Source organism: Anguilla rostrata, chromosome 4 (genome assembly GCF_018555375.3).
Source record: "Anguilla rostrata isolate EN2019 chromosome 4, ASM1855537v3, whole genome shotgun sequence".
In the NCBI taxonomy this organism is placed as follows: domain Eukaryota; kingdom Metazoa; phylum Chordata; class Actinopteri; order Anguilliformes; family Anguillidae; genus Anguilla; species Anguilla rostrata.
In genome coordinates, this window is record NC_057936.1 from 14,584,367 (window position 1) to 14,597,152 (window position 12,786).

At 39.1% G+C, this 12,786-nt stretch overlaps 1 protein-coding gene across 11 annotated transcripts in view; it reads left to right on the forward strand.

Annotated features, from left to right (window-relative positions):
• Positions 1-12,786, forward strand: part of slc4a2b (solute carrier family 4 member 2b) — a 58,241-nt gene that overhangs the window by 2,840 nt on the left and 42,615 nt on the right. For 4 of the 11 annotated variants that reach the window (XM_064330848.1, XM_064330855.1, XM_064330842.1 and 1 more), the window contains exon 2: positions 11,821-11,849. The exons of 2 other annotated variants lie outside the window; for them this stretch is intronic. The gene's annotated coding sequence lies outside the window, so the exon portion shown is untranslated. Of the gene's footprint in view, positions 1-8,455; positions 8,552-8,575; positions 8,835-11,553; positions 11,850-12,303; positions 12,450-12,786 lie in introns of those variants that run through there. 5 more of the 11 variants (XM_064330847.1, XM_064330845.1, XM_064330843.1 and 2 more) reach the window with 4 other exon arrangements.

The following is a 12,786-nucleotide window of genomic DNA, read 5'->3' on the forward strand; positions in this document are numbered from 1 at the left end:
GCCTCTGCAGTAAATGGGGTAATGTGCTTTAGAAGATTCCATCTTCAGGTAAGAAATTAAAATGAGGTCTTGACCCACTGCGGTCATTGAAGTTCTCATGGCACTTATTGCAGAAAGTAGGGGATTTTTCTGACGTTCTGGCTAATTTCCCAACTGGGAACGTTCTCAGCCCGGCCTTCAAATTATCCTTCAGTTTAATTTCCTTCTTCTCCATTTAAGCTAATGTCTGATGCTCTGCGGTGAGGCTGACCTGTAATTTAAATAAAATATCAGCACTGTGCAGTGTGTAGCAGATTCATTTTTTACACACCCTGCTGGTGGCCAAGTCTTACCCTACTACTTAGTCACAGAACAAGAGGCAAGGAAGGAATGAAGCAGATGCCACACCCAATTTATCAAGTTTCCCTCTCCTATGGTTTGTTTTTTTCCTTCTGCTTTCTGCCCATGGATGAATTGACAGAGTTATCAGATAAGGAAGCTTGTTAAGTTTCCTTCTATTACTACAGCATGTATGCTTGTCTTTGTTCTTTGAAAACCGGCTCACTCAGCTGCAGCAACACATTGTTACTCAAACGTTATGGAAAATGTGTGTACTAGTCTGCCTGTGTCCAATGCAGTTTTTTTTTTTTTAAACTGTGAGGTGGCTTCCTAAGCAGACATTAGTTTTAATTTTTTGTCTTGCAGCTGAAAATGTCCTCAGCCACACATTTTGGCTTTTTCCTCCTGTGATTAATTATTTTGAAATAAAACCTGCCATACATTCTAAGCTCAAGGACAAAGGTCAGATGGCAAGATTTTGGACTGCAAAAGTTGGGCATTTTGTATGTGAAGACTTGAATCTATGAAAATCCCTTGATTGTCTTTGGCAAGGCGTGGTAATTGGCCAACTGACAGAACTCTGTGCCAGCCTGTCTGAGAGCAAGTTTGGCTTGGTCTGTGTCCTTGTGCTGCCTTTTTCCAGGGAGATGCTTAATCACACTGCCTCTGTGAATAATGCCCATGCCCACTGAGGTCTCGGGACATGTTCTTATTCAGGGCTGGGCCAACTTCTGTCAGCCTCAATTGTTCCTTCAGTGTGGTCCTCTTGCAAGTTCTTGGAATTGCAGAGCGTTGTGGCACTATGTATGGGGGACTTGTTTTATGGAACTGGAATGATTTGATTTTCAAAAGATCTGAAATTGCCCTGTGTATTTTGGCATTTTACAGCAATATAGTTTAGCTGTTTAGACCAATACTCTTTAACTCTGCCGCACTGTTCGTTTAAACTCGCAATAGACATTTTATGTAATTAATTTTGCTTCATTGTCCAAATGAAACTAGACCAGGGGTGCAGAACAAGGGCCAATCAGTTTCAGGATTTTGTGTCAACTTCTGCTTTTAATTAATTGGCTCAGTCATATCAAGTCAACCAGAAAAATCTTATAAGGGCTTTGCAACTTTAGACAAAAGATAAGTGGTAATCCAAAGCGTGAAATTGGGCAGATATCACTGTTAACGTTGAGGTGTGCATGGCCAGGAATGGAAATTTGTATGCTTTAAATGTACATTTTTATTTACATAAGACAGACAAAAAAAGGAATCCAGTGCGGTTGTGCTGCTAGTCACTGCAGGAAGCTGGTCATCCTCAATGTTTCAGGGTCTGTCACTAACGTCATCTGTTTTTCACGACCGAGATGTGGGCATACTGAACTGCAACCTCCACAGCAAATGTGGTTAAATCTTACAAAAGCAAACTGTGGCAGTAATAAGCGTATGGATGGAGTGATGAGTCTTAATGACTATGATTAAGCCTACTTTGGTGTTAGTGCAGAGGCGAATGATGGTAATAAGGCTATGAATGTAATAACAGTGCTTTAAAACAATGTTTGTGTGTGATCTTATTAAAAGGACCAAAAATACTTTCACATTTCGATTTAAATTTTTAAAATTAGCTATGTAATTTCTAGGCCTGACTTTCAGCGGCGTATAAATTAAAAGCCAGTATGTGTGGATTTTAGGGCATTCTGCTGCATTTATGCTGTCTGTATGCTGTGGGTTGTGTGTTCTAGGGCCTGGACTGGGGATGACCTACACCACTTTTCAAAATGATTTGGCTTTTGACATTGTTTGCAGGTTTGCCCATGTGCAAAGAAATCAGGTGGATGTGAATTATGTTTATTGGATCCACACTGACATTTGAAAAACACTGACATCGATACTTGGAGCATTGATGTCTGTGCCATAGCTATCTTGGACACACTGTGAGCAGCTGATTCTATTTGGGAGGTATTGGCTACTACTTTTGGCTAAAGTGAGATCATTCTCTAGGAGAAGCCTCTGGCACAGCCAGAGTTTTTTCAATCAATTGGTCACGATGATGTAATCGTGAGCTCGGCCTTTAAGATCTTCAGCGTACTCTGTTACGGCTCATTGGCACATGGAGCGCTGTGCTGAAACCTTTTTAAGTTATAGCACGCTGCTTTTTTTAATGTACTGTAAAGTCTGTCCAAAAGCTCATTTGCTGTGTCATGTCACCATCTAAAAAATGCGAAACCACTTGGCACCAAGACAGTGTAGCAAAGCGACCATTTTCCCTCTGCTAATGTTAACCAGATGGATTGCTAGCAATCAAGTTGAAAATGAAAGTTGCTTGCGGTCCCATGGGACTGCTGATTCACTTGTGTGTGGGAGGAACAGATCAGGTGGAGGTAGTGATATTTTGGGAACACTTTCAGCCATCCTCTTTCTCCAATTATTGCATTGGGGGTGGGGGGCGGGGGAACAAAATGATACAACTGTTCAGTTCCGTCTCACATTTACTTCAGTATTCTCAGACTCAGACTCGGTGTAAAACAAAATTGTGCTGTCATTGGTTTTTATTGCTACAGTCACATGTAACCAACAGGCAGTGTACTGTAACTGTTCTGAAAACTTGAAGCAATACTATATGGAATGCGTACTTTGCTACTGACAATGCAGATTGAGCGCAACCTATTAAAATAAGCACTGCTAGTGATCTGGGATCTACTGGCACTTGAAATACTTTAATTGCTTGAAGAACCCCTGATGTAATTATTTGTTCACTGTTCTGGTCTTTGAGGCTGCCTCTAGTGTATTTGTGTGATACTGGAATTGAATCGGGGAAGATAGATCTGAATGTGAGATTTGTCAGAGAAATAACCATAAGTATCAGCCTATACATGGTGTAAGAATGGAAAGTACATAGCTAAGATATTAAATAACAGATGATTTTCACTTGCTGTGAGATCTGAAGGCCATAGCTGTAGTCAAGGTCATAGCTGTTAGTTAATGAGGCTTTTCTCTCTCACTAATTGGCAAGTTGATTGTATAGCATAACACATCTACAGTGTGTGCAGTGTGTGGGTATCATCTTCTGCTTTTCATTTTTAGTTTGTTTTCGTCTATACTACTTTGGGAGATCTGATTTGGGAGCTTTGACTCAGCTGGATCAGATGTCTGTTGGCATGCAGAGGATTATCTTGAAGGGTCTGTATGATCTGGTCCTACTTATAGCTCATAGTCCAGAAATGTTGGTTTGTTTCCCCTTCCTGCTTGAAGTCAGACCGTTTCTTCAGGTCAACAGCTCTTCCCAATGTGTAAGTCCGGAAATGTGGCTGTTCAGAACTCTTCAGCCTTTATGGTATGGAGCTAGATCTTTGTGTGTGCCCCTTGCTGACAAAAACTGCACTTGTAAGCTTGTAGGGTTTGTAAAGAATCTCCTCCCACCTTGCTTAGGATGTGGAAGGTTAACTTAATTGTCTCTGGTCAGTCACAACCAGCGGATGACATTATTTAACCAAAAAAGAGCTTGTATTCTTTTTTTCAACATGCTGTCTAAAGATCTGATGTGATGGATGAATGTTACCCCATGGAATTTCGTAATATACGTGTTTAACGCGTTTTGGTCATACTGCCTGGTAGCTTTTGAGAGTCTTGGGTGTGGCTACTTGCAGGTCAGACTGGCACGATCTGATCCACAGTGTGACAGTTTATAATGGTAAATCTCAACAGCTAATATTTTTACTTCTTTGTTATAAATGTTTGAATTAAGTCGCCCCATCCCACACTGCAGTACCAGTTTGTGAGATCAAGGAGTAGCACAGGTCCTCCATATTGTCCTGCATCTTTTCACGGGGTTGCAGGTTGACTGCCAGTCCATGGCCTGGCAGGAAATTGTGAATGTGAGATCAGGTGGGTAATATCCTGCCGACTGTGGGTCATGTTATGGCTCAAGGTTACCACTCTGTCTCCACCATGTGACCTGCAGGGATTAAAACTTGTATTTCAATGGTTATCCTCCAGGGGTCCCCATAGGCACTCCAATGGCATGGTTATGTGACTAATTGCGCAATTGGTTTTCTAATTAAGAAATTTGTATATAAAAAAACAATTAGTTGATCTGATATGGGGAGAGTCAGGAAGGGAAGTGAACATGGGTGGAAGTTTAAATGCTACAAAAAGTGTGTCTTTGAGCCAGTGGCTCTCAGTCCTGGTCCTGGAGAACTGCAGGGTCTGTTGGCCTTCGTTGCAACTCAGCACTTGAGTAGCAGAGCAATTGATCAGTTAAGCAGAGTATTACACAGTTAACAAGCCAACAGACCCTACAGCTGCCCAGAACCAGGAGCAAGAGCCACTGCCTCAAAGACATGCTTTTTGTAGCATTTAAACTTACACCCATGTTCACTTTCCTTCCTGATGGGAAACTAAAAGGACTGCACATTCTTTAGTTCTTGCAGTTACTGTGTACGTGAAACTTGCTATGGCTGTGTTGAATGTAGTAGAAATGTTGTCCTGTGCTAGTTGCCAGGGCCATGTCAAGTCTGGACACTGGCCTGTGATTGTTTCCAAGGGAAGATATCTGCATGCCACGAAATCACTGGCAAAGATTTCACTGCATTGCAGCTTGGCTAAACAGTTGAATGAATTGCTCTTGAAAAATGGAAAAGGACATTAAGCTATCGAATGAAATCCCTTGCCTAATCCAAAATCATAGAGCCGATCACCAATTTCACCGAACAAGCTCTTGACACAAAGGACTACCTTTTCTGACAATTTCAGTGTACTGGTCTGTGTTTATGGGAGTATATCCCATTCAAGGTATCATTTTATTTTTATCTGAATTCTTCTAAGATCCAGCAATAATTAAGTGCACTGAAACTACACAGAAAAGGTTTTAGGATCCACATACTTTGTCTTGAGTGCATGATCATGGGATTATTTCTTTTTTCATATATTTTTCTAAAAGTGGAAGGGATAGTTTACAGTATGCAGAACTGGCAAGTTTTTGCTTTAGATTGTCAGATGGGCATCTAAGCACTTTGTTATTTTAAAATGCAATGGAAATGATTGCTGCTGTTTTGCCTAGCAGTAACTAAGTACCTTGAAATAACTGAAATAATGAACCTTACAATCAGTGCAGGAATTAATTTCTGTCTCTCCTGTGATGGACTGAAACAGTTACAAAGAGCTTATAAACTGACCATTGAACAGCTGTTGAAATGCTATCAATGCTTCAGTCCAGCTTAAACACAAATTGATTGAACAAAGAAAAAACAAGTTTACGACTGCAAGGGTTCTAGGTAGCAATGATATCTGCTTGTGCAGGTCCCCACATTAACTAGGAAGAACCGAATAACAGGAAGGTGCAAAACTGCTGCTGTAAGGGATTCATGGGTATTTTCAGCAAAGACCACAGATGACAGGATGCTGAAAGGTAGCTTCATGTTCTACAAGCTACAATGGAAGGAAAAGGCTTTTCAGTGGCAAAACCACAATATTAGCTGCTGGACAATACACTTTGATTGTGTTTGTTAGGCGTGTGTATTTGCTTGAGTGTTTAAGCATTATCAGATTTGTAAGTGAACAAGAAATTGGCAGTCTGAATTTGGAATACTGTGTGGAGGCTATATTTGTGTGTGTGTATTTATGATGCATGCAAATATATGCTATATAGAATATGCACTCTCAGACTTAACATCAGAAAATGCAACGCAGCTGTTGTAACACTCATAGCTGGTTTTTCTATATGAACTTATGTTGAAGTGGTTTTTTGGCCCCAATGCATTCTCCCTGGATGTGCAGAAATGATCCATGACATGAATTAAATATTAATCATTAAAGGTAACCTATCTCTGAATCCCTTGGACCAGGTCTCCTTTTGTCTCAGGGTCCACTTGGATAAATACTTACCTGAATAAAAACTGCATTAAAACAATTTTCTGCACTTTTTCTCAATACAAATTATAAAATTAATATATATTTTTTGTTAAATTAAGATATTCCATAAACCATATTCTGATGGGATTAGTTTCCCCAAGAATGTCCTGTGATTGGAATCATTATTACATCTGTGATTTTAATCCCCTCAGAATCAGTAGAGCAAATATACGAATATACAATGTTTTAACTAAATCACAGGATCCAATGTAAACTCAACATCCAACACTTTGTATAATTTCGCCCCTGTGTATTTTCGAGGGAAGGAAATGTGAATCATTCATCAAGTGTGTGGTGTTGGAATTTTGTATAAATTCATAATGCCAAAGTAAATTAGACTGTAGTTACATATGGTAAACATATTTTCTGCCCTGTGGTGAATGTGTTTTCAGCAGTAGCACCCATTCTTGGTTTTTATAAGGTTGCTGTGGCCTAGGAGACTGTCTCTGTTGGCTGGCAGACATCGTAAATTGCTGCTTGAAAATTAGATGTTTTCATCAAATGGGCAGACTTTCAAAAAGACAGCAGTTGGCGTGTTGCTTTTATAAGTTTGCTTTTCATTCTCCAAAGGCCATAAAATGATTCAAAACAATTGTAATGAGCATAACATTTTTTCTGAGTTTAGTAGGAGGGTGCAGTGCATGTTATTTGTCTCTTGTTGATCCTTCCTGGGAGTGGCGCATCTCTGCAATTAGTGCCAGTTTTATGTTCCTCAGCACAATGAAAGGGTCTACTCTTAATTGTCATGAACAATTACTTACTAAAATATATTTACATGTATATATATTGTGACCGGAATATGGAACAATACAATCATGGTTCCAGGTCTGCAGCCTATTCTCTTACTGAATGGGTACGGATTGTAAATGTTCTGAAGCGTCAGCCACCCCCAATAAATCCTATTGGTCCATTCCTCACTTTGTTCTGACACGTTTGATGCAAAATGATTGCCTGAATTGACGGTTGACCATCACCATACAATGCACTGGTGGAGATTTCATGAACCACTGAGCATTGCAAGTAAATGATATTAATAAAAGGATATCTTCCTCTTCAGTAAAGCCCCTTTCCACCAACCCGGAGCTCTGGTTAAAGCAGGGATGTACAACTCCTTTCCTGGAAGGTGGTCTTTGTGTTGGTTTTTGTTCCAACTGATTACCTTATTTTTTGTGTACAGCTTTGTGTACTATACTTATACCTCTGTACTTGAGGATAGTAAAATGTGGGATACACTTGCAGTCTGTGCCTGCAGCCGGTGCTGGTACAAAGGTCAGATCAAGATATGATTGAGCTAATTAAATAAGAGCCTTGTTAGAGACTTAAGAGACTTGTTGTGTACCCCTGGTTTATGGTCATCTGTCAGTGAGAGTTCATTTCTGACCTGGTGTTCAGAAGGTGGAATAATGGTTATCAAATGAATGAAATTTGCTTTGTGAATGTACTGAATTCTTTGGATTAAGCTGATGAAGGGTCTATGCATGGCCTCTGAAAGAGTATGTGCTCTGCCTCTCATTTACAGTCGCATCTGAGATGCAAATGAAACTGTAACGGAGGTGGTTTAGAAGGCTTACAGTAAATGTTTGTAACTTCGAAAGTGCTGGCAAAGTATGCCAATTTAAAGACTAACTGTATATTAACTGGACTTCTTATGCTTTTCTGTAAATAACCTTAACAGCACTCAAGGCCTCATTGCAATTTATTTTGTATGTGTTATGAATAGCTTGAGGTTTGTTATTAGCAATAGCACCAACACACCTTTTGTCGAATTTCAATAGCATTTTTATTTGAATTTCTTTCATAAATGGAAAGTGATAAAGAGCTTGATGATGTAATTGCACATGGCTTTCCAGTTTGATACCTGTTTGGTTGGCTGGTCAGTCTGAGATTTTCGCTAAAGTATAAACCACTAAATTCTTAACTGGGAAAATAAGTTTCGTTTTTCTCCTGTTAAATAGCCATTAGCAGAGTGGTTCCCGCTGGAGCAAGGCAAAGTGCAGTGACTGCAAATTCACCAGCACAGGCTTGTCGTTGTCACAGACTGCACTGTGGAAATGTGCACATAGTGAAAGCCCACTAATCCAGTGGCAGGTCTGTGGAATGTTGCCTGCAGTGCTCTGCTAATGTCCTGCACCATCTCCCCTACCTGCTGTCCTTGCCTTAGGATTTGAAACTCCCAACAATAAATCCCCCCCCTAAAAACACATTGGAAGTGACTGCCCCCTCTCCCATTCCTTTATAGATGCCGTTCTGGGACACTCCAGCCTTGGGTTCTTGCTTGCCTCTGGCAAACTGGTTCACACTGGGAGCTGGTTCTGAAGTATCACCTTTACTATTGGTATACAGCTCTCGGACGTCCAGAGAAGCACACTGGGTCATTAAGAGATCAGCTGACTTTGATTCACTTTAGTTGGGTAAATGGGGGAGACGCAAAAATAAGATTTTAATTTGAAAGTATTTCTTAAAGGTATTCAATGTGGGGTTTCTTAACAACAAATTGCAGGGCGGAAAATCAATTTTTTGTTAACTGGACAGTGGAATTGCTAGAAATTATTTGAGAATTTCTCCTGTGAAATTTGACTTCAAAAAAAATTTGTTGGAACAAAGGATGTTGCAAAGAGGTGAGTTGTCCTCGTCATGCACGTTATTTTGTTCCTACCTTGGTGTCCAACCCTTATAATTGCATGACAATGTGACATCAGCTTTTAACTACCTTTTTGAAGTATGTTTGTATTATTTCAGGTTTCAGTGTGCTATTATGTCCTTTATCTACTCGTGCAACTGTTCCACTTTTGAGGAAAAATGATGTTGAGCCTTGGTTTGCTGGTTCTTGGTTTTGTTGCTGTCATGAGTATTTTTTTCCTTTTTATCTCCAACATTGAGACCTACAAATGCATACAGCCCCACACTCTTACAACTAGCGATGCCATAGTAACTGATCCAAGATCTTTACTATTCTGGTCAACAGAATATTGTCTAGGCCATGTGCCTGATCTCCTTGGATATGTACAAAGCTGTACAAATCTAAATGGCCTTGACTGAGATCTTTGGAAGAGAGGGTGAGTGTGAACTAGTGCCACTATACTAGGGTTGCCAGATTTTTAAAACTGGCTGTACATAAAAGAATCTTTGCCGTATAAATTGCTGGCAATGTAGAATTTGAGTTGGCCATGCTTTACCAAATGTCTCTTTCCAAAAATCCATGTAGCAAAACAATAAACCGTAGATAAAGACAGTGAGTCCACTATATCTACTTAAGTAATTCTTGGCTTCATGATATGCGGAACTTTTTTTGTGTTATTATATTGTCATTAGTGTGTATGAGCACAGGCATGGGCATATGCATGTAGAGCTTGTTCATAAAAATTAGCATTTTGTGAAAGAAAAAGGGAGGGGGTGGGGGCTTTTTCCAGAATTTGAGCTTGGGGCTCACTTTTCTGTCATTTCCATGCGATCCAAAAAAAACAGTCTTGTGTACCTATTTAACACAAATCTAGATAGTGCTCAATAGGACCTATTGTATTGACTTGTGTTTTTATCGCTGCTCATCATGATCAAAGAGGGTATGGGGCTGTTTTTGTAATGTAACTATATGCAGCCTTATCAAATGCCACAAAATAAAGAAAACCAATACATTTTCCATAATGTTATTGATATTTACAGTAAATTTTACAATTTTTAAAATAGATTTTAGTTGACTTGTCATTAACCATTGACTGGAAATTAAATCAATATAAACTCAGTTAAATTGTTTTTTGGTGTGTAAATGATTTGGTCTGTAGTCTTATGTCATCTACACCCCCATTTCCTTCCTCCTTTGTTTTCAGTGTGCTTTTACCTCTAATGATTGAAGCGATCCCACTGTGTAATTTAAGGAAAACCACATTACCCCCACACAGTCAAAAAAAAAAAAGGAAAACAACTTCACCATAAAGTTGTGACAGTACTTTCTGCGGTTTCTATTTTACTCATAAACATTTATGAAGCTTTTTCAGGGTTGTATTGCAACCCTGTGTGTGTTCTGTGGAACTACACACTTATTTTTCAGCATGACTTCAATCCACCTTGTGCACCCCTGGGGGCTGCTTTTCCTAGTCATTGCCAGTCTAAATATGGAAAGGCACGTCCTCATCCATACTCTGAATAACTTTGGTGGCTTTACCCTTCGGATACAGAGAGAATTTAGATTGTGCATGTGAAATTTTCCAGTTCCTTGCTTTCTTGCCATTTTGGTTATGATTTTTAAGGTAAATTGTAATTTGAATAATTTTCAGTGGAAAAGTACAGTGGGGAGAGCATAGGCTGCCCATGAGCCCTGTCTTTTAACAAGTCTGACTTGGTTTATTGTGGAGAAGGGCCAAAAATAATTACTTTCTAACTCCTTTTACTACAGTCTGTAATAAAATTTCAGCTGCTGTCTTTAGTTTAAAAAAATGGGTGCTCTGCTCTGTTTACTACTTTTGCAAACTTGTTTCTATTTAAAATGTATGGTGCAGTTTCACAGCAGCACAGGCTAAATATCAATGATTGAGACAGCAGATGTCCTTACTGCACTTCTGTGCTAACCATATTCCAATTAGAAATTCAACCTTAGGTCCTCTCAAAGCTTTTAGAAGCCTAGTAACATTTTTGCAGTTATTTGCAAAAATGTACACAAACAATATTTATGCTTTATATAAGTGCTTTGGTATGCTCTAACATAGATTAGAATAATATTATAGAATATTAGACTAAGAATTATATTTTTGAACAGTGTCTGCACACACAAAACTGTACAATGTTTGTTAATCTTTTTGCTTTGTTTTTTCAAGACAAACTTATTTCTCCCTAAAAAAAAAAAAGAAAGAAAAATAAAAGATTTTTGGTTAATGCCATCCACAGCATGACAACACTCATCATAAATGAGCTAATATGAGGTCAACTCTAACTACCTCTTACTTTCCTCATGCAAAAATTAATATTGGACAGGAAATTATTAAGGATTTACAATTTAATTTGTAGTTGTATTTTGTCCAACTGAGATTACTAAAATTGAAGATTAAGGATGAGTAAAACATACATTTAGCAGTTTCATAACACAAAATACATCCATTTAAAAATTTTTTTTTTTTTTTTTTAAAGTATCCCTGAGTTACTGCAATAAGTCAGTTAAAGCAGGCTATGATTATGTCAGCACTGGATTGTGAGCAATAGAATATTCAAACTAAACCTTGACTGCGCCTAGTAATTACAGAGCATGTGCCAAGTTTAGTATAATCCAGGTTAGGGCACAGTATAATTTGAATTCCTAGAATGTTACAAAGTGAGCATCGGTATAATGCAATTGTTTGTGTGTCTGAGGTTTTGGATTCAGTGCTGTTGAGTCATCTCTGGTCACATGGCTACTTGTCAGAGGGCTGGAGGAGGAAACCTAATCCAGAGGAGGAAGGCTTGAATTATCAGTTGGTACTTCAAGCTGACAAGCGCATGGACTGTGTTAGCGAGGGACTGTGTGCACAAAGCCGACAGAGACTGCACCCTAACCACAGGCTTTTCTCTTTCTCCTGCTCTCCCTCTGCCTCCTCTTCTCTCCTCGCGGTGGCTTTTGGTTTTCCACTATGATGTCAGCTGTAGCCCTTCTGCAGTAAGCAATAAAGGTAAGCACTTCTCTGTACAATGCACTGTGATTCACAGTCTGGCATCTTTTAATGTTTTATTTTTCATACTGTCTTTGTAAATTAGTTTTAATTTACTAATGGGATGTTTTTTCTAAAGTGATTTGTTTGTTTTTTTGTTCATGCCTCTTGAGGAAAACGAATGAGTGTGCTTTCTTTGTCTCTCTGAGACAGGTTTCTGTCGTTTAGTATTGTGCTGCATGGAAATTCTATCATGAAGGAATCTGTGTCACTAAGGGAGGGGGGTGGGGAGATGGGGGGGGTTATCAACTGATCCAGGTTTTTCTTTTGGATAGTTTCCTGTGAGACATTCCTCTTCCAGTTCAGCATTCTTTCACACATGCGCATGCAAACTGAACTCTCTGAATACACATGGCAAGCTATGACTTATGACTCTATGAATTATGAGACTCTTTTTTTTGCTGCTCTCTGAAATGTGTGTAGTCTTGGATCCCTCCCTTTCTCCAGCTCTCTGGGAAAGGAGGATATTGCAAGGTCTTGCAATATCAGTTTGCAAGTTATAGGAAAGCATTTGAGCACAACTTTTTTCATCCTGTGATTCCTCCAGGAAAGACGTGAAAGGTAATTGTTCTTTGTAACCTGAGCTTTAGCTTTAAATGTTAGGTAAGAGTGAATTTTGTGACCTGTAGTCCATGTATTTAGTATTGGTGAAATGGAAACCAAATTAAGAATTTGAACATTGAGAGATTCACTATCTCCATTTTCTTTAGCTGAGGTTCTAACAGGTTCTGCAACAGGAAGCTTTGCTTTACATTCAATGCCTATGCCACCTCACTACTTTCTGAAATATTTTTGTGTTTGGGTTAATTTTCCAAACTATCACTCGGTAGCCGACTGATTTGTACTGCCTTCTGGAGCCGTTTGATAATGTTGTAACATGTCTACCCTGCAACTGTCT